The sequence below is a fragment of the Acanthopagrus latus genome, chromosome 23 (assembly GCF_904848185.1).
Source record: "Acanthopagrus latus isolate v.2019 chromosome 23, fAcaLat1.1, whole genome shotgun sequence".
NCBI lineage: Eukaryota > Metazoa > Chordata > Actinopteri > Spariformes > Sparidae > Acanthopagrus > Acanthopagrus latus.
This window is the reverse complement of record NC_051061.1, coordinates 2,727,793-2,746,885: the sequence shown is the minus strand read 5'-3', so window position 1 is coordinate 2,746,885 and position 19,093 is coordinate 2,727,793. Positions and strand designations below refer to the sequence as shown.

General features: G+C 42.0%; 1 protein-coding gene across 2 annotated transcripts in view; it reads right to left on the bottom strand.

Moving 5' to 3' along the window:
* The window catches only part of jupb (junction plakoglobin b), a 95,106-nt gene extending 89,964 nt beyond the window's left edge, over positions 1 to 5,142 (bottom strand). For both annotated transcript variants that reach the window (XM_037089900.1, XM_037089901.1), the window contains exon 1: positions 4,936 to 5,142. The gene's annotated coding sequence lies outside the window, so the exon portion shown is untranslated. The remainder of the gene's footprint in view (positions 1 to 4,935) is intronic.
* Between the last annotated feature and the right edge of the window lie 13,951 nt (positions 5,143 to 19,093).

The window sequence follows — 19,093 nt, the reverse complement described above, 5'->3', positions numbered from 1 at the left end:
GTTCAGTTCGGCTCTATTTAGTAAGACTATTACTAATTAGAAGGGCACTGAGTAGAACACACAGATCTGCCAAGCCCCGACAGTTAAGATGACCAGATCTGTAACAGCTAACCACCAGGACAACAAAACAATGCAGAATCAAAATTTTCACTGTGGAAGAACAGGCTAGCTGAAATGAAAAAATGACTTTTTAACCATTTTAAACCACATTACAGTCACATTGTGGACATATGTAAGTATCTATGCCAGAGTAGTAAAAAAAAATAATAATAATAATAATAATTCAAGACAAAATCATTTTTTTGGTATTTCTACATCAAAATCCACGTCTTTGCATTATAAAACAATATGTCATTCATGCGCACATTAGCTTGAACTAACGAATGTCAACCAGTGATATCATGCAATTCACCTGCCAACAAATCTTCAACTTAAACCAGTGAGTGGCAGAGAGCTAAGATAACCTGTCAGAAAGACGCTGCTGGAGCAGAGTGGGGTCAGAAAGGTTTTCCTCTAATGTTCTCTGGCTGCTCTGCCTGAACCCTCAGCCATTTACAGAGTTTCCCAAAGAACAGATGGCTTTGTTGCTAAAGTAACCACTAGCAGCGGCTAACTGAATCAGGCTCCAAATGGACGTGAGAAGTAAACACAAACCCAGAGACCAGCTGCAGATGAGAATCCTCCATCCAAGGTTTGTGGAAATCCATTCAACAGTTATAATGTAAGCATGCTGACAAACCAACCAGCCCACCAACAAACAGACACGGGCAAAAACATAGCCGCTCTGGCAGAGGTAATAACTAGAGATCCGTCCACAGCCAGGTAAACTGCACTGTTTCCACCAAAGAAAACGCTCTGTTAGGCAAACTATGTTTGAATGATAATCAGCTCCAAATTTCATCATCGGAGAACCCTCACTTGGTGATCTATTGCAGTGGTCAGAAAGTCTAACTTTAATGAAAATGTATGATAATGCATCCAGAAAACTGTAGTTCTCTTGATATTTTCACTAAACAAGAGAACATAATTCATGCAGCCAAAGACAAACCTGATTTGTAACCTCTGATGTGTCTGAAAGGTTTGTTGCAAACAGCCCCAAAGCTGCAGCATCACCAATGCGGAAAATGTACTGTTCTTCACCTGTCAAATCATCCTGTGTGTGTGTGTGTGTGTGCGTGTGTATGTGTGTGTGTGCGTGTGTGTGTGTGTGTGTGTGTGTGTGTGTGTGTGTGTGTGTGTGTGTGTGTGTGTGTGGAACCTCTCCCTGTCCCTTGACAACTGCTTCCCACAGCAGTTGCTGCAGACAGGGAATAAATAAATATATAAATCCGAAAGTGTTATTGGACAGCTTGTCTAGATTGATTCTAGTTTTGTTCGACAACTTAATAAAAGAATATTCTGTGTTGGTGCAAAGACACCCATCAGTGCACTTCCGTCATGAAAGGAGAGCTGCAGTTTACGCCTGTCAGTGAACACCTCAGGACTGGGGTCTTATGCAGCCTCCGAGAAGAATGGAGTCCAGATACATCACCCAGGTTATTTATGGAGTTTCCTGATGGACACAGTAGCTCTGTTGCTACAGTAACTGGTAACTCCTGCTTATGTACCTGTCAGTGGGTAGCTAAGTTTGTAGCTGTGTAGTTGAGGTTCTTTTGCTGTTACAGGGTGCCAAACTTGGCAAGAAAACCAACTTGGTAACTATTCCATATTCTTCTCAGATGCTGTGTTGTTCTGCCCCAGTCTCAAGTCCATCCCTAACTGCCTGTTCTTACAGAGAACATGTAACTATACTGATGCAATAGCACTCCACTCGCTGTTTAAGTGAAGAGATGGAAGAGAAGCTGATTCCAGTACTCTGGTGCTTACCAAGGTTCTGCAATGTTGCTTTGGCAGACTGAAAGGAATAAATGTGCCTCTCAGTTTGAAAGTCATTTAGTGAAGGCTTCAATCCATGGGCAGCCACCATGTGTAATCTCAGCACCGCACGTTTCATCCTATGTTGGTCACATAGCATTCCAAAAAGCTCCAGCAATGAAAAACACAGAGTTTGCAGCCTCAGCAGTGGCTGTCTGAGGCTGTAATGTTCAGACCTGGCCGACACCTGAGGTCATAAGTTGTCTTCCTCACTTCCTGTTTCAGTGTTTTCTTCGGTTATTTTACACTCTACTTATACACATTTATCAGCTTACAAAATATCATTGACAAAATGAATCACATTGTAGCCTAAAGTATGTTGTGTTTGTGTAAAATTGGTTTGAAGTGTATGGAAAATCTTAATGGCACTTAGTGTAGTGTGTATTTTGATCACTGTTGGGATGCTCCCCAGCCTCTGCACATCAGTTTGAGATGTTAAAGATTTGAATATGAGATCATGAGCTCATATAAAAATACATAAAGCCAACGCAACATCAGTCATGCTTTATCCTGCATCAGAGACAATGGAGAGACACAAATAGACTCAAAAAAATCAGTCCAGGCAGCGCAAATTAATTCAGGCCAAAGAAACATCTGCTTGAGCTGAGAGGAGCTATTCAAGAGATCGTTTTCACATCATACACTAAAACCAACAGTGATGATGACGGCGCACTGCCATTTATTCAGAGGCAGGTTACCCGGAATATGTTTGACTGGGGTGCGTCCATTTGCAAACAAACTGTCTTTTATAACCACAGGTTCACTTAGAAAGAGCTCCTGAGCCCATGTAGCAATCTGCTTTATGGAGAAACATGGGGGGGGTTATGTTTATCATCCCATCATCTCACCAGTTACATCAGCTTTTTAATCCCACACCAGGTCCCAAGCAAAAGATACTTGACATCAGGCCTAACAACTTTTCTGGGGGAAACCCTGAATGCTGAAGCCGTCTCCACAGTCAGCGTTTGGATTGTCCTTTCAGGACTAATGCAGAAAATGTGGTGGTGCAACACGGCAGACTCTATGGAAGAGGACTTGCTCCTTCTGTAGACATAAAAGGCTCGTTCTAAGGTAACAAAAGCACGATTACTAGTCTCGGATGATTATACACTAAGGACAACATAATTGAAATGAACATTTTATTACATTCCTCCACCTAAATCCTACACTAAACCTTAAAATATAGTGTTACTGTACTGTTTCTAATTGAATAGAAATGCCACAAAGGATTAGCATATGATCTTACTCCACGTTATCATTGCATCCCAACCTTTTAGGGATTTAGGGTTGTATTGGAATCTCTCCAGCATGACGCTGTCAGTCGCATTTAAGATGAATTGGATCTGCGTTGTGCCACCATTAAATTCACATCAGGAATGAATCTTTATCACATCAGCATTTCCAAACAGAGCCTGAAGGCTGGAGTTCCCTCGGAGGGAAAATAGGCTTCAGCTGATGAAATGGTTAGAAAGGTGATAAATCTACTCTCTCTCTCTCTCTCTCTCTCTCTCTCTCTCTCTCTCTTGCACAAGCTCTCTTTCTCTCTCTCACACACACACACACACACTCACAAACACACATGCAGCGCACTGACAAGAGCACAAGCAGAACCTGCGGGAGACTTGGAGCGAGTGGAGGCTGTCAGACGAACAGGTGACGAGTGCTGAGACTGATTCTGAATTATTTAACAGCGATGAAAAAAGATGAAAGTCTTTCTATATTAATGGGGTCCGTTACAGGTGAGGTGGTCAAGCACCCCCCCCCCCCAATCGGTCACTGTTGTTTATACACCCACAGCAAGGGAGGAGACACGACACACATGTTTAAGCACACATACAGACACGCACAAAGTCAAATGTTGAGCACAGAGTGCACCCACCCAGTGCACCGCAATCACCCCGACACACACATTCTTGGCTAGCTCTCTGGCTGCTACAACCGCTTGTCACAGCCAAAGAATGTGGAGTCAATAGTCGAAATGAGGAGACTGTGTGAAGATGTGTGTGTGTGTGTGTGTGTGTGTGTGTGTGTGTGTGTGTGTGTGAGAGAGAGAGAAAGAGAGAGACAGACAGACAGACAGACAGACAGACAGATAGTTAAATACCACTGGCCATTGGTGACAATTCCATCTGTCCTGAATGGCTCTCTCTCTCTCTCTCTCTCTCTCTCTGTCACTACAGATGCATTTCACAGCCTCACCCTCAACATCTGTTGGGAATGAGATGCTTCTGCCGCCCACACAAACACACACACACATGCACACACACACACACACGCAAAAAGTGACATAGAGGATTTTGAGGATAACTGTTTTCATATTCTACAGGGGAGATATTTTTTTCATAGTGTAGCTCCCTGAACTGACCTGTGAGGAGGGAAAAGAGAGAGGGTGTGTGTGTGTGTGTGTGTGTGTGTGTGTGTGTGTGTGTGTGTGAGACAGAGAGAGAGAGAGAGAGAGAGAGAGAATGAATGTCATGCAGGGGCAGAATGCACTGAGACACAAGGCGACATAGAAAGCCTCACCGGAGGGACTTGAACCCAAAAAACCGCACTGTTTCCACACTTCCAATTCCAATTCCACACACACACACACACACACATATATATATGCTGCAAGAGGTCATTATCAATATTAGTCAGTACAATACAGACATCATCACACCTATGACAGCACACATCCCCGGCTCTCCTACAATCTCTCCCCATCAGCAGGCAGTTGAAGATAAGAGCCGCATGATTCCAGCTGAGCGGTGACAGAGCTGTGTGTCTCTGTCTCTGGACAGCTGAAGCCCTGAGCAGACACATCATCAGACTGATTGAAGTTTCAGCAGGAGAGAAGGGGATGCGTCCACTGATTCAAATGATGGTCGTGATCACCACCGGCTGGAGGTCACTCTTCACCATTCTTTTCTTTTTTTTTTTTTTTTTTTTTTGTTCATTTACCACCACATCATCTCCAGTGACCGAGCTCGTCATCTGGTTACCATGCGTAAAAATGCAGGTCAGCTGGGTTCTGGTTACCTTGTGAACTGGACAGCAGTCTGGAGCGGCTCCCTGTCGCAGCAGCGATGGCTTCAGCTCGCCCTTCTATCCTCTCCTTAAATCCACAGTCCCTGCGGCTCAGGTGCAGTTCCGTTCCCGTGGACTGTTCGCCTCTGTGCCCCGTGTGTCTCGCCGTGCCTCACGGTTAACGCGGTGTGCAGCACGCAGCCAGCCGGGCGGAGTGAGGGGGGGGGGGGGGGGGGAAGCGAACCGGCAGCGGCGCGGCTGCAACCGCGTCACCGAAGAGGAGGGAAACCCCAAGAGGGAACACACTGACGGCGAACAGCGTCGTTTCTGCTTTTCAGTCATGTACGGTCACTGTTGTGGTGCAAGTGACGTGGCGCAGCACCAAATCAGCTCAAGGGATTTTATTTTATCTTATTTATTGATTGATTTATTGATTTTTTCTTTCTTCCATAAACATCATTTTATACAAAGATCACAAAAAAATTGCTGATAGAAAAATATTGTACGATTTGCTGGGTAATTGAATTGGTCTGTTCTGAGCAGATCTTAACTCTTAAACTTCTAATTATATATATATATATATATATATATATATATATATATATATATATATATATATATATATATATATATATATATATATATATATATATATTATATATATAGTTTTATGGTACATTATACTGCTTCACAATAATCTCAGTTTGTGTGTATTTCCTAATTCGATTGTTATTGCTTGCATGCCTTTTCTTGTTGTTCAGTTCAAGCATCTCTTTGAACGACTTGATCTGCACCTCTCCATTTGTGTCCATTGCCAGCATTCAGTGCTAGCCCAGGAAAGAAGTGTGTCATTTATTTGAAGTTGGTCTTTTCCACTCATTTAATAACATGCTTTGGAAATTATCATTTCTAATAACAGTAAAGGATTTAAATGAAATCATTTTTTTTAAAAGACGATTTTATTTCAACAGAAAATCTTTTTAAATAAATACTTTAAAATAACACTTGTTGGAACTTCACGTTGTCAGATAAAATGTATATTACTTATAGAGTGTGTATTCCATGTAAGCCTACAGCGTCCGCTGCCTCGCTGAGTGAGCCTTCTTCACAAACATAGAGCATCTCTGGAGGCGTTTGCGCGCAGTCTCCACCCGCTGGTTAAGGAGCAGAGAGGAGAAGAGAAGAGAAGAGCAGAAAAACAGCCACAAATTCTTGCCAAGTGATTGGGAAGGGTGTGCAAAGTCTCTGGGACTGGCTGCTATTAATTTAATGTTCTCACTGTGGAACAGAGGCGAGCCTGCGACCTCGCATTGCTAGTTGTGCAGAGGAATGTAAAAAGAAAAAAAAAAAACCATGAGCTGTTACACAAAAGCACACAGTGTGCAGGCAGGGCTGACTTCAGCAGGGAAGAAGTATTCACAGCAACAGATGGAAACAAAACATGTAGAGCTACAACAGTAGTCTATTACTGCACAGAAAAGGAGGTGAGAAAACATAAGAAGTTGAGTATGGTGGCATGACAGAGTGCACCGGACCTGTGGAATAGTTCACTGATTCAATCCAGGTTGCTGATTTTGTTTATGATCACCAAGTTACACGTTTAGTTTATTAAAAGGGGCTGAAGAAAACCAGCATGGTTCCCAGAGCCCACGTCGTTCACTGTATTCATTGTGAGACCCGCTGAGGCAATGATTGTGAATTTGGGGCTATATAAATACAGCTGAACTGAATACAATGTTCACACAGTTAAACAAACATACTTGGTTTGAAATGATTAAATGAAAAACAGATGACAGCAGGGAGACCTCACACTGGGGCATCTTCTCTTGAAACGGTTCAAATTATTATGATGTTTCCGTCACAGCCAATCAGAGGTGGAGTCAGTAAACACCTGTGTGGACCCACTGAAGACAGAAACCAGATGTTCGCGAGTGATTTGTCCATTGTGAAAGGGATGATACTGTACTATACGAGAATGTGATTCTGATTCTGATTCTGCTCGGATCCAGAGCTGTTTACCTACAGGAGGGGAGCAGAGTTTATTCATTAAAACTTTTGGGATTTAAAACTTTTTCTTTGTCAACCTGTCTTGCAGCTGTGAGCTGCAGAAGTAACTGCCGTCGCTGTTGGGTGCAATGTGCTGTAATTTGCTACTCTCCGGTGAAAGAGAGCGGTCTGGTTGGAAATGTTTTCAGTAAGAAATGAAGTGAGCACAAACACAGACATACACAGCTGCTAGCATTAGCTGTAGAATAAACAAATGATCCTGTGGACAAACTCTGAGTAATGTGCGTCAAAAAAAATTGCTTTGCCTTTTTTGGGAACACTCAATCCTATTATTATTATTATTGTTGTTGTTGTTGTTGTTGTTGTTGTTGTTGTTGTTGTCGATAATAATTCTGTATTCCAGATAAATATAGTTAAAAGTTGAGTATCATTCCCAGGTTGTAAAAATACCAACACTCAGAGAATCAACAGGCAGTTTCAGTGAAATTTCTCCATTTGTGTGACAAGGAAATCTTCCAGGACTCATGACTGGAAGCCCTGATCTGAGCAGGCTGACTGGCTAACAATGCTACATACAGTATGTTTCTCAAGCAACATATCTTGGCCAAAGAGTCCACTTGGCTGGCAGCCCTCACAGTGATTGTCTTGCCTTGACATGCTATACAGTTACTATACCAGAGACTCAGTTTGTTGTTGTGAAGGTTAGTTGGTGCCACAGATGTCGGGTGGAGACACAGGGTTTGCAGCTGGATTAGAGGCTCAGTTTCCAATGTGGACACATACGCCTGTTCTCTCTGTGCTGTACAGGTCTTAATATAAAATCATCCACAAAGAGCTGCGATTATGTCAAAAGGTTGATAATTGAGTGCTTTGGAAAGCACCAGCTTTCCCTCCTGCTATCTAACAAAATGTATATGACCTACATTTACATTAGCAGCGCAGGCATTCCTGCAGCCTGCTTTTATTGAGAGTGACTTAAAATAAGTCCCTAGTTCTTAAAACAGCTGGTCCAGAAATCCAGAGATACTGAAAAGACAAAAAAAAAGAAAACTTCTTGTCATACATTATAGATTTTCTTATTGATTTCATTATTTATAATTTAAAGAATATTGCTGTGTATTGTACACACTAAAGAACTTTGGATGAATTATTTCCAGGGCTAAGCTGACTCCTTGGCCACAAAAAGCATCAGGCTCCGAGTTAGTTGATATTGTTAGTGTATTTTTAAAATGTTTTTAACTAAAATGATGTCCAGATCTTTAAAAATCCTCCTTTTAACTGCAGTTGCAAAGTTGCCACTCGGCGCATTTTGTCTCTGACCCTGCTGCTGTGGCACCAAACAATGTTGTGTCTAACCTCCATTTGTCTGGCAGAAAACCATCCTTTTTACATTCTATTCCTTTTCATGATTCATCGTTAAAAAAAAAAAAAAAAAAAAACACTGATCAGCACACAAATCGAAATGCATCAACATAAATGAGGCACTTTGCATTGACCATTAGAGCTGTTAGTGGGTGTATAGAGGGGGGATATGAGGCTGATCCACATGTGCACATTTCCAAGAGGACTATCATTTGTAAAGAGGACACTGACTGCAGGAGTGCGTACACACCGTTTTATAAATGTTATTATTTTTGACAAAGGCCTTTTTTAGGCTTTGTGTGAATGTGCCCTTTAGTATCCTACGCGCTGTTCCAGAAATGCGACCCATGGTACTGTGGTCCAGCTATAAGCACATAGTGTACTTGATGGAGCTCACAGTCCCATGGGAGGATGTTGTACAGGAAGCTTTTATAAGAAAAGAATATATGTTGCAGTGGATAGAAGACCACAGCTCTACAAGAAGATAAACTTTATTGAGCCTGGTGCAAAGTTGTTCCTGACCCCAGATCTAACCCCATCACTTTAATCACCAGGCAAGCACGACACAGAGATTTGGCTTGGGTCTTGAGGAGTTGCACCATTTATTTACTAGCAAAGAGCATGGGCTGTACACCCAGTTCACTGCTCTCTTTCTTTCTAAGGTTATGCACAGAACCCATGCACTGATCCATGCCTTGTATGAGTTGGCTACTTATCATAGCACAAGTTTTAAGGCTAGCAGGAAGTAAAGTTAGAACAAGCTTCCAGTACACTGGTGGAAACCATCTGTTATTGGTAATCTGGTGGATGATGACCTGGATCCAGGAGACTTTGTTTGGATGTAATATTTAAGGCATTGTATAGACTTCTATCAAGAGTGTAGTTTAACCTGTTTCCAGTTTATTATATTCTGGACAGCAAATAAGAAAGAAAGAAAATGGAGATCTTACACCACTCTTGTCATTTTCTGGTGAGGACAGTCTCAAGCAGATGCATCATCGCAAATGTGTTCTTAATTTAGTAGAACTAATAATATCACAGGTATCACCTTCATCCAGCAGTGCAATGATTTTGACAACTACATTATGAAATCTAAAGATGGAACGTGTTACAGAGCTGGGAGCTCAGTGATTGGAGTTAAAAATAATTCTGCTGGAATAAAAAAAAAACAGTCACTTGAAAATGCAACAGCAGAGAAAAAACATTAACTGGAGAGGCAGAGAGACACACAACTGGATGGGAGTTGCATGCATTTAATATCTTTGTGGGAGTGTCTTTACAGAGTCCATGTGCAAGATCTACACCCCAGACCAGATTTGTGCCTTACTCGACCTCTGTCTGACCACCACCTACTTCCAGAACAGTTTCAGGTTTCTCCAGACAGAAGCATGGCTGTTCCATGGGCTCACCGCTGTCCCAAACAGTGGCCAATTTAATTTCATATCACACATTCTTATAGATCCACTTTAGACAAGATATAAGCTAACTCAGATTCCACTCAATATTTCACTAGTACTGTAACACTAGTATTATATATAGGAGGGGGAGGGGCATATATATATATAGACATTTACATTTATGGCATTTAGCAGATGCTTGATTTATACATACAGAAATACACTGATGACAGCAGCTGCCAAGCAAGGTGCCGACCAGCACATCAGGAGCAGTTCCTACATGAACATGAAAACATTGCAGTAACCAGTGTGATACCTGGGGTCAGGGGACACCAGCCCATTGGTGAAACATGAAGTGATGGGCCCAGAAACACAAGTACTTCGACAGGCTTCAGCAGCCGAGCCAAAAGGTTATCCAGCTTGCGGAAACTACATAACACAAACTCCATTTGGACAATGAGTTCAGCGGATTAAAACTGAATCAGAAAGTGGGCCTTTAAACTGGGATGCATGTTTTGATAATAACTGTACTGTGTATGCATGTATTCACAAACCTCAGCCACAATTAAACACTGTAAATAAAGACATTGTATATCGAAATATTATGTGATGGCAAAACTTGACTCAGTTTGTAATCAGCCACAGCTATCTCATACGAGATGTCGTCATTGCAACTAACTGGTTCTGCTCCCTAAAGTTAGTTTGTCTACAAGCACAGTCCCAGACACACATGCACAACAAAGAGGAAGGAACCTCTCTGCTGTACATGTTGTGTTTTTGTTTTGTTTTTTTCTCCACCAAAAGCAATATGTTCGCTATAATTGGCATTCCTGAAACAAAGTCCCAGCTAATGAGTCCATTTTATCAATGGAGCTTGTGCTGGTGGGTGGCGAACAGAGAACAAGACACCAGACTGCTGTCAATCTGCTGCACAGGGAGCCGCTGAAAGCAGAAAGGCAACAGCTGAGGAGGTGGTTTGTTTTCTCTGCCACATAGCTGCTATCAGGAAGAACACATACACACACATTTTTTTTGAAACAATGATGAAGAAAAAGAGTGTGAACACTGTATGTTTACTTGACACTATATTTAAATTCATGGTAGAAACTCATTAACAATTTAACAAAAAATCATAAAAGTCTTACAGAATCGCATATTAGCGATGGTTGTATTTAACTTAAAGGTGCTATTTGTACGAAAAGTAGATTTTTGATTCCCATTCCCAATTCATCAGGAAGTGATGCTTTAAAATGGCTGACCCATCCCATATCCCAAAGCCTCAGCTGACTATGTGGGAATGAGACTGTAAAATCAACCTATTGCACCTTTAAGTGTGCCTGTTGTAGTGATTACACCACGTGAACGCTGGCTTACTGGCATGGCTTCCTGAGACACTTAATGGAATCAAGCAGTCATTAAAGAGGCCTGATGCAGTTTTGGTGCAGAAATGTTAATGAGAAGAGAAAGTTCTTCATCTCCCTGAACAAACTAAATAATCAAACTCTCTTTGTTTCCATGACTGAATAAACTAAATAGACAAACTGCCCTTAAAGGACCACACAATGTAGACTGTTTTACTCATATATTTGGCGGACCCTGCCACCTTTTGTGCTTCAGACAGTATTCTGGGATCTTATTTCCCTCTGAAAACAGCTTGTTCATTCACTTACAGTGAGTATTAATATAATGATATTGATATGGTACATTCTTGTAAAATTCTGAATTCCCACATAGTGCTCCATGAATGTTATCAATAAATAAAGCATACTTCTTTTCTGCCATCCATCCATCCATCCATCCATCCTTCCATCCATCCATGTTCTTCCACCTCCGTCCAAGGGTTGAGTCGCAGTGGGTAGCAGAGTATTTCAGACATTGCTCTGCCAGCAATGTTTCCATCACTGAGGCATTCCCAGGCCAGGTAACATGTACCTCGCGCCCCGGGTTTACCTTGCGCTGTCCTCCCAGGTGGACATGGTCAGAAAATCTCCAGAGAAAGGCACCCAGGAGGCATCCTGATAAAATACCTTAACCACCTCAGCTGGCTGACCACAAGTGAAATGTATTTATTGGATACATCAAGATGCGATGGTTAAAAGTGGCCAGTGGAAGACGCCCAGAGTTTCTTCCTTCCTGACCTATGGAACAATTCTTCAAAGAAATAAGTTCAAATCAAACTGTAATTTTCTCAAATACAGTTCTTCTTTCCTCCCTGTAAATCCACTAAATTCAAAATGAATCAGGCCGTTTCCTCAGCCCCTGCCTGGCTACCCCACGACCAGGCATAAACAAAACAAAACAAAAAAAATATGGTAATGGCCAGGAGGCTCCAGATGATCAGGTAAGCAGGTTTCCTGGCTCCAAAAAAGAATAACTACTGCAGTTGTGCTCCTCTGCTCAGTTTGTTTGACAATGAACGTGATTTCAATGCAATAGGATATTAAACTGAAAAAGAGTGATTTTAAAGTTGTCCATGTTTGTCACTTATCTTCTGTTGAATCTAGTTCAATTTTCCACTATGTGTTGACGCTGACATTTTTAAACCCTCAAAATGCATTAAAATGCATAGACACGTGACTTCATTATGTCTATCCTGGCTATGGTCCCGCTTGCTGGTATGCATGTCTCACCTCAAACAGAAAAACTCCACCGTGATGAAACTGCAGCGATCATTGGCACTCAGCAGATCAGTCTATCTGAACTGTACAGCAAATATCTGATAATGAAAGCAGAATCCATTATATCCACCACCCCTGCACTTAGAAGTGTCTGCCCTCTGAATCCCACCTCAGACAACCATCAGCCAGATATAGCAGATGTAAATTCTCTTTCATACCCACTGCCATTTCACTGCTCAGCTCTTTACAGTACAGGCAGCATCAGTCCCTGTTCCTCCCTTCCTTTTTCCTCACATTTGTTCCTAATGGGTTTTACCTTTCACTCTCGTATTTTTGTCGGGTTTTTTTTGTTTTTTTTTAATTATTTGTGATTATGTACGTGTGTTTTTAAATGCTTTAAGCGAAACATTTGAAAGCATGACACCTTCAAAGGACTAAAGGGAATACATTAACATCGTGACAAAAGCATACATAAAGCTACAAATAGGCAACAATTTTCTGTTTTTTATTTAGTATCAATGGGGTCTCAAAAAGGTTGTCAAAAGAAATAAAGAACTGAATTACAATTTTCGAACTTTGGGAAATTTTGAGTTGAGTAGGGCAAAGGATGGAGTTAAAATTAAGATGGAAATAGATACAGGTCATTTAAGGGATAGAATTATGTTACTTTCATAGTCTGTATAATCAAACAAATACCTACAGATGGGTGTATGTGTGTAAACACAGTATATGTTAATGTGGGGAAATCTCTGTCATTGTCTGTGACTGTAAAATACCAAATAATAGCCGGGGCGTTTATTTGTTTCAATAATTTAACAAACCAGGCGTTTATTTGGGACCAGGTGGCAATTTGAGACAGGCGTTTAATTCCTTCCTCTCAAAAATCCGAGATGAAAATGTCACAAACTTCGCCAGCTTCACGGTTAATTCTCTGGCTTCCTTCTTGGCAGTAGTTGTACGTCTTCTGCAAGTGGAGTTGTTGCGGCGGAGGAAACTATTCAGCCGACCAGCACTCACGGCAAACTCCTCATCTCTGCTGTCACTCACTGTGGCGCACATTTGTTTCTCCGTCGCCCCTGATCATTTTACGGGACACCCTCTCGTGGCGTGCCCGTTTGCTGATAACCCAACCCTGCATGTTCATCTCAAGCTCCTCGCTAGACTTCTTCCTCCCTCCACCAGGCAGCCTGGCCCTGTCGCTGTCCTCCTCGGACAGATGCTGAAGCTCAGTTTGATTTTTTTCGCCAATCTCTCACTCTCTTGGGGTCGACAGAGAAACGTCTTTCGGCTGCTTCTCCCGAATTTTCCTCTGCATATAATTTCACACTTTTTTCTTTTTTTTTTTTTTTGCTTCACTGGAGCCGTGGTTATCATCAATGTGATGTTAACTGACAGAACGCAAGCGCAATACTGAAAAAGGTAGAAAAGAAAAACGTCACATCATGTCTTCTCCCTTGATTTTTAGAAAAAATAAATAAATTAGACCCGACATTTATTTGGAACCGGAGGTTATTTACCAAAATATACACCTGCACCCGGCATTTAAAGGGGACCCCTCATTGAAACCCGTCTATAATTTGGTAATTTATGGTACAACATGTATGTAAGGTAGTCTTTGTATGTATATTATTCTACCTTAGACACTGCTATCTTTAGACTCTTGTGTTCATGTGCAGATTGACAGGGGCATTTAAGTGCACTCCAACTCAAACTCACCAACTGTTGACATCACTTTAGGACATTTAAGGAGACACTCTGCAAACCCCAAAGGATTAATACTTCTATTTCATGATGTAGTTGTTGTTCATCTTCACACACTGTCTACTCAGAAGCGTTAAATACTTTCTTCCGTACACAGTACTCAGTATTCATGGGTCAAACCACGCCCAGCTTTCATCTCAGCTACACGCCTGTACATTTTCATGACAGCTTTTTTAGTTCTTGCTACAATAGGTGTCAGGACCACATTTTGCCATGATCACACACACATATGCACACACACAAACACATAGACACACACGCGAGCACACAGAGGCACGCCTACATGCACACACACACACACACACACACAGGCTCACGAGGTTAAAAAACAAAATAAAACATTACCACACTGTCACAGCTGGTCAGCATTAACATAGTCTTATCATTCTGTACAAGACCCACACACTGTCACAACAGGACCACCTGACACACCTTCTTCACCAACACTGTTATCATAGCTGTGTAGGAACAGAAACACACAACTTGCTGATATGAGCACACACACATACTCAGACACATTATTAGCACACACAGATAGGCAGTACTATTAACTCATAAACACAGTGTCCTGTATTATTAGCAGTGTGTGCACACACACGCACAAAGAGCACTGTTGTTTATTTCTTGATAATTGGTGGATAGTCACTATGCAGCATCGTCTCTCGCTTTCCTCCTCCCCAGTCTTCATTTCCTTCTTTCCCTTTCGTCTCTCACTCCCTTCTGCCACCCCTCATCTTTGATACTTAATTTCAGGCACCAAAGACAATCATAACATTTATCAGCTTGGCGCTATTGGATGAGTGGAGTGTGAGAAAAAAAAAAAAATCACTCATTATTTTACTCAAGAAAACAAAGGAAAAGTATTTGGGTCTTACATAATGAACATAACAAACAAATATGCTGCCATCTCTTGGGCACTCCACATCTGCGGCAAGGCACTTTATCTCTTTTTACCTTAATACTGAAGTAATTTGGAGCAAACAGGTCTGTTATACAACCTTTACACCAACTGTAGTGAGTGTATATGCAAAATGTATTCAATTGTACCCATTCACATTAAAGACGAAGCCCAGATGAAAGTGGGTTTTTTGTCCAGCATTAAAGGAGGATTAGTGACATCTTACTGCCATACTGGTTTTGGGGTTTCCACAGTGCTCCTGACTCATCAGAAACATATATACACATCAATTTCAAATTTTACAGGAGTCCAAGGAGTCCCACTGGTAGTCTGTTGATCCAGTCATTCAAAGCGGTACAGAACTCAAAACCTTTATGGGTGCAGACTGACTACCAAGTAGTAATTTCTATTAAATTAGCCTGCATCTTTACAGCAAAGGTAGAGGCAGAGTGAGACGTCTACCCAAAATGCCACTGAATGTGTCTGAAATTCGTTACCAGCATGCACTTTACCAACACAGTCTGTTCAGTGGTATGTCCGAAACCTTGGTACGAAATCTGTGTCAAAAACAGACCTGTATGTATTCTCTGCACAGAGCCACTTCTAGCTAGAAAGGCCCCGATCAGCTCCGGTGACCATATCGTGACCATGATGCACCCATGACGGTCCCGACAACTCAAAATTCTCAAATGGTTTAAAATTCTGCCATCACAAGTGTAGATATTGCGTGCCAGTAGAGGGCAGCACATATGCATCTTGATGTTTTCTTTTTTTTTTTATTATTCTTATAGCATAAGCAGGAGCGGCTAGATGTAGAAGTTTACTTCATAAAGTATTTCACCTTCCAGATTTATATGCAGCACTGCAAGATGCCACTGAAATAAAACTTAGAAAGACTGACTTGTGATGTGCATTGTTACTGGAAATATGACTCACGATATTGTCTCTTGAAGTGAATCATTTAACTGGTAAGAACGGAAATTACTTGTTTTGTTATTACAGACAGATTAAAGTACTGAAAAAGTTATCGCTGGGCACAGGTATCAAATCCCAGGTACCAGCTTTGGAGCTGATACAGGTTCAAATGTAGTGGACAGACTAAGAAAGATCAAGGAGACCATCCAGAAGCATAGACGTACTAAAAGGTTACAGATCTTTTTCCTTCATTTAAGTTCTTTAAATGACAGAATGGGTTCAGTAATAAGGGGGCAATGTCATATATGTATTCTAAGACTGGCAATGCAATTGAAGGCACTGCAATCAAACGCAGCACTTTATTAAGATTTTGTGTTATTGACTTTATTTTTGTCATACATGTGAAACCGCAACTGATTTTTTTTTTTTTTTTCCATCGCCAGTTTTACTGCGCTGAGTCGAGGCATGGACCTGCTCCACAGTACTGCCACGCCGGTGACGCCCAGCCTCCAAGCAGGCTACATACAGTGATGTCTCGCGACTGCAGCCAATACACCACAAGCACCCGCAAACAGTGTGTGTGTCTTTATCGGCGCTGTTTCTTCAGTAGTACTGTGGGGATCGAGAAAAGCGTGTCATTGGTTTAAGGCACAGCTTGAAGCGGGAAGCCCAGGTGTGGACGATGTGAATCCCTGCCACGCGGGGCTGTTGCACCTATTCAAACCGAGTAGAGCCAGGCCAAATGTAATGCCAGATGGAATATCGACAGTCTCGCGTGACATAGAAGTTCGCATGCAATTTCCCCCATCCTTCTATCCTTCCTCCCTCGATATGTCTTTCTCTTTCATCCTCTCCCTCCCTCTGTACGCTACCTGCCGCTTAGTCTCGTCCTCTTACAAATCCCTTTTTCCTTTCCTGTCAGTCTCATGTACTTTGCTTCTCTATATGCTCTCGTTATCTTTGCACTCCTCTGTCATTCCCCCTTCGATTTACCTCCCTCTCTGTTTTTGTATGCTGTTTTTTTCTTGGTAACCCCCAGCCCTTCAGTATGAAGGATTACCCATGGGGCCGGGCTCAGTAGATTCCAAAGCTTTCTTTTTTGAATTTTATTTACCCAGGAATATGTTTGCTTAAAGCCTCCAGAGAAGCAAACCATTTTCTTGTGTGTATTTTAACCTTTACTTTCGGTGGAAAGACTAGCGGAGCACATCTCTGCTTTTCTTTAGCAGAGCATTCACTCTGCACATAAAGGTGTGAGCTGCCCAGCACATCCGCACTCTTTTCCTGTGTGCAGAGTAGCAGTGAAAAACTATTTACATTAACTCTGGTTGACAGGTAAGTTTACTCACCAGCATGCAAACAGATTTATCAGCAGCACGTCTGACTATACATTAGTCAGTCACAACATTAAGCAGACTAACAGGTAAACAGAATAACACTGATCATCATGTTACAATGTGATGTTCTGCTGGGAAGCACTGAGCCCTTGACACTCCACTTGACACTCGCCACCCACCCCATCACCCTTTCAGACCAAGCACACCGCCTCATGGTAATAGCTCTCCCCATCATATGCTAACTGCTCAGGAATGGACGGAGGAACATAAAGGTCTTATACAGGCCTCCAAAGTCTGCCAGATCTCAATCTGATCGAGCATGCTGGAAAATTTCCAATCCATGGAGTCCCCCCGCCTCGCAAGCCAAAGGTCTCAAAAGATCCACGGCCAATGCTGTGTTGCTGGACCCCAGGACAGCCCCAGAGGTCCTGTGTCCATGGGTCGGCAGTACAGAGCCAAGCCCGATCCAACCGGACGTCTTCCAAGTGATTTCATGTTGAAGCCTTATGTTTTGTTGACCCATGAAACAGCTTGACCTGCCAACTTTGTGGAACAATATCTTACTATTTGCTCACTTGTGTCAGACAGACCGTGGGGCCCCTAAAGGACTTTGGCAAGAACAGATGTTTTATGCATGTGCTGAAACGACTGTTTTTAGAGGAGAGTCTCGATTTGTGGGTATATGAAGTTTAAGCTGTGACGAGAGACTAGCCTGCTGAGTACCTTGAAAACAACATCTCCACTGGTTGACAGTAAAGAGAGGTCAGCACTCACATGATGCGCTTCTCTTCATTCAGAGCAGTATCCCAAGTACTCATGTCCAGGGTTGGTAGGTGAGAAACAAAGGAATATTTTTTTGCAAGAATTTGAAAGTTTCATGGTCATATAATACCAATGTATAGGTAAATGCCAAATCAGTAACCAAAATGTAATCACTGTGAATTAGGAAGAGGTTTTGCATCAGAAAGCACACATGAGGTCTTTGTTCATATCTAAATTTGATTCACTTCTCCGTTCTCCCGTCATCATCCTTCCTTCTCCTTCACTCCTGTGTTGTATTTTAGAGCCTCTTTGTGTCCCTGCTTTTTAAAATAATACCATAAAGTAATTTGCCTCCCAAATTGAAAACTCCAGTTGGCAGAGAGCTGTGTGTGTTTCAGTTTGCCTATCTTATGTTGCAAGACAGCTTAGGTTTTAGTAGCAAAACGGAGCCCAGAGCCTTGGACAACAATTTCCTCTGGATTAAATTTGGGACATGTTTGCTAATCGCTTTCAGAAAGCCTAACTTTATTCTCTCTCCCGCCCCCCCCCCCCTTCCCTACTTCGCCCCCCTTTCCCATCGCCCCCCCCCCCCCCCCCATCTTATTTTTCTTTCCCTCTCCGACAAGCTGCCTCATCTCTTTGCTTAAAAAAAATATTGTGGGCAGCTTTTAACGGTATCACTTTTCGTGAAAAGCAGAGAAAGAAAAGTATTCACAATTAAATCTGTTGACATTGAGTTTTGTGGATTATCTCTTCTGATTGGTTTCTGAAAAGGCATGTTGTGGATGATTTTCTCCGATGTCACTTTTAGATGCTTGGAGAAGAAGAAACAAAAAGATTCCACCACTCTGCAGCGCTCAGACCGACGTTTCAATTAGTCACCAAATTAAACTAAAACCATCTGTGCCACAAGGGTAAGTAGTGAATGTTTTTAATGTGGTTTTGGTGAAATAACAGGAGCATAGATACTCTGTCATCACAATGATTGATGGATACAAACTAATGTAAACTGAAAATGCGATCAGACAGAACGTGAGTGCTTCACTGACTTCCTGTCACAAGACTAGAGGTTGCTGGATCACTGTCCGGCTCCATCGCAGGTTTTTGTTTCTG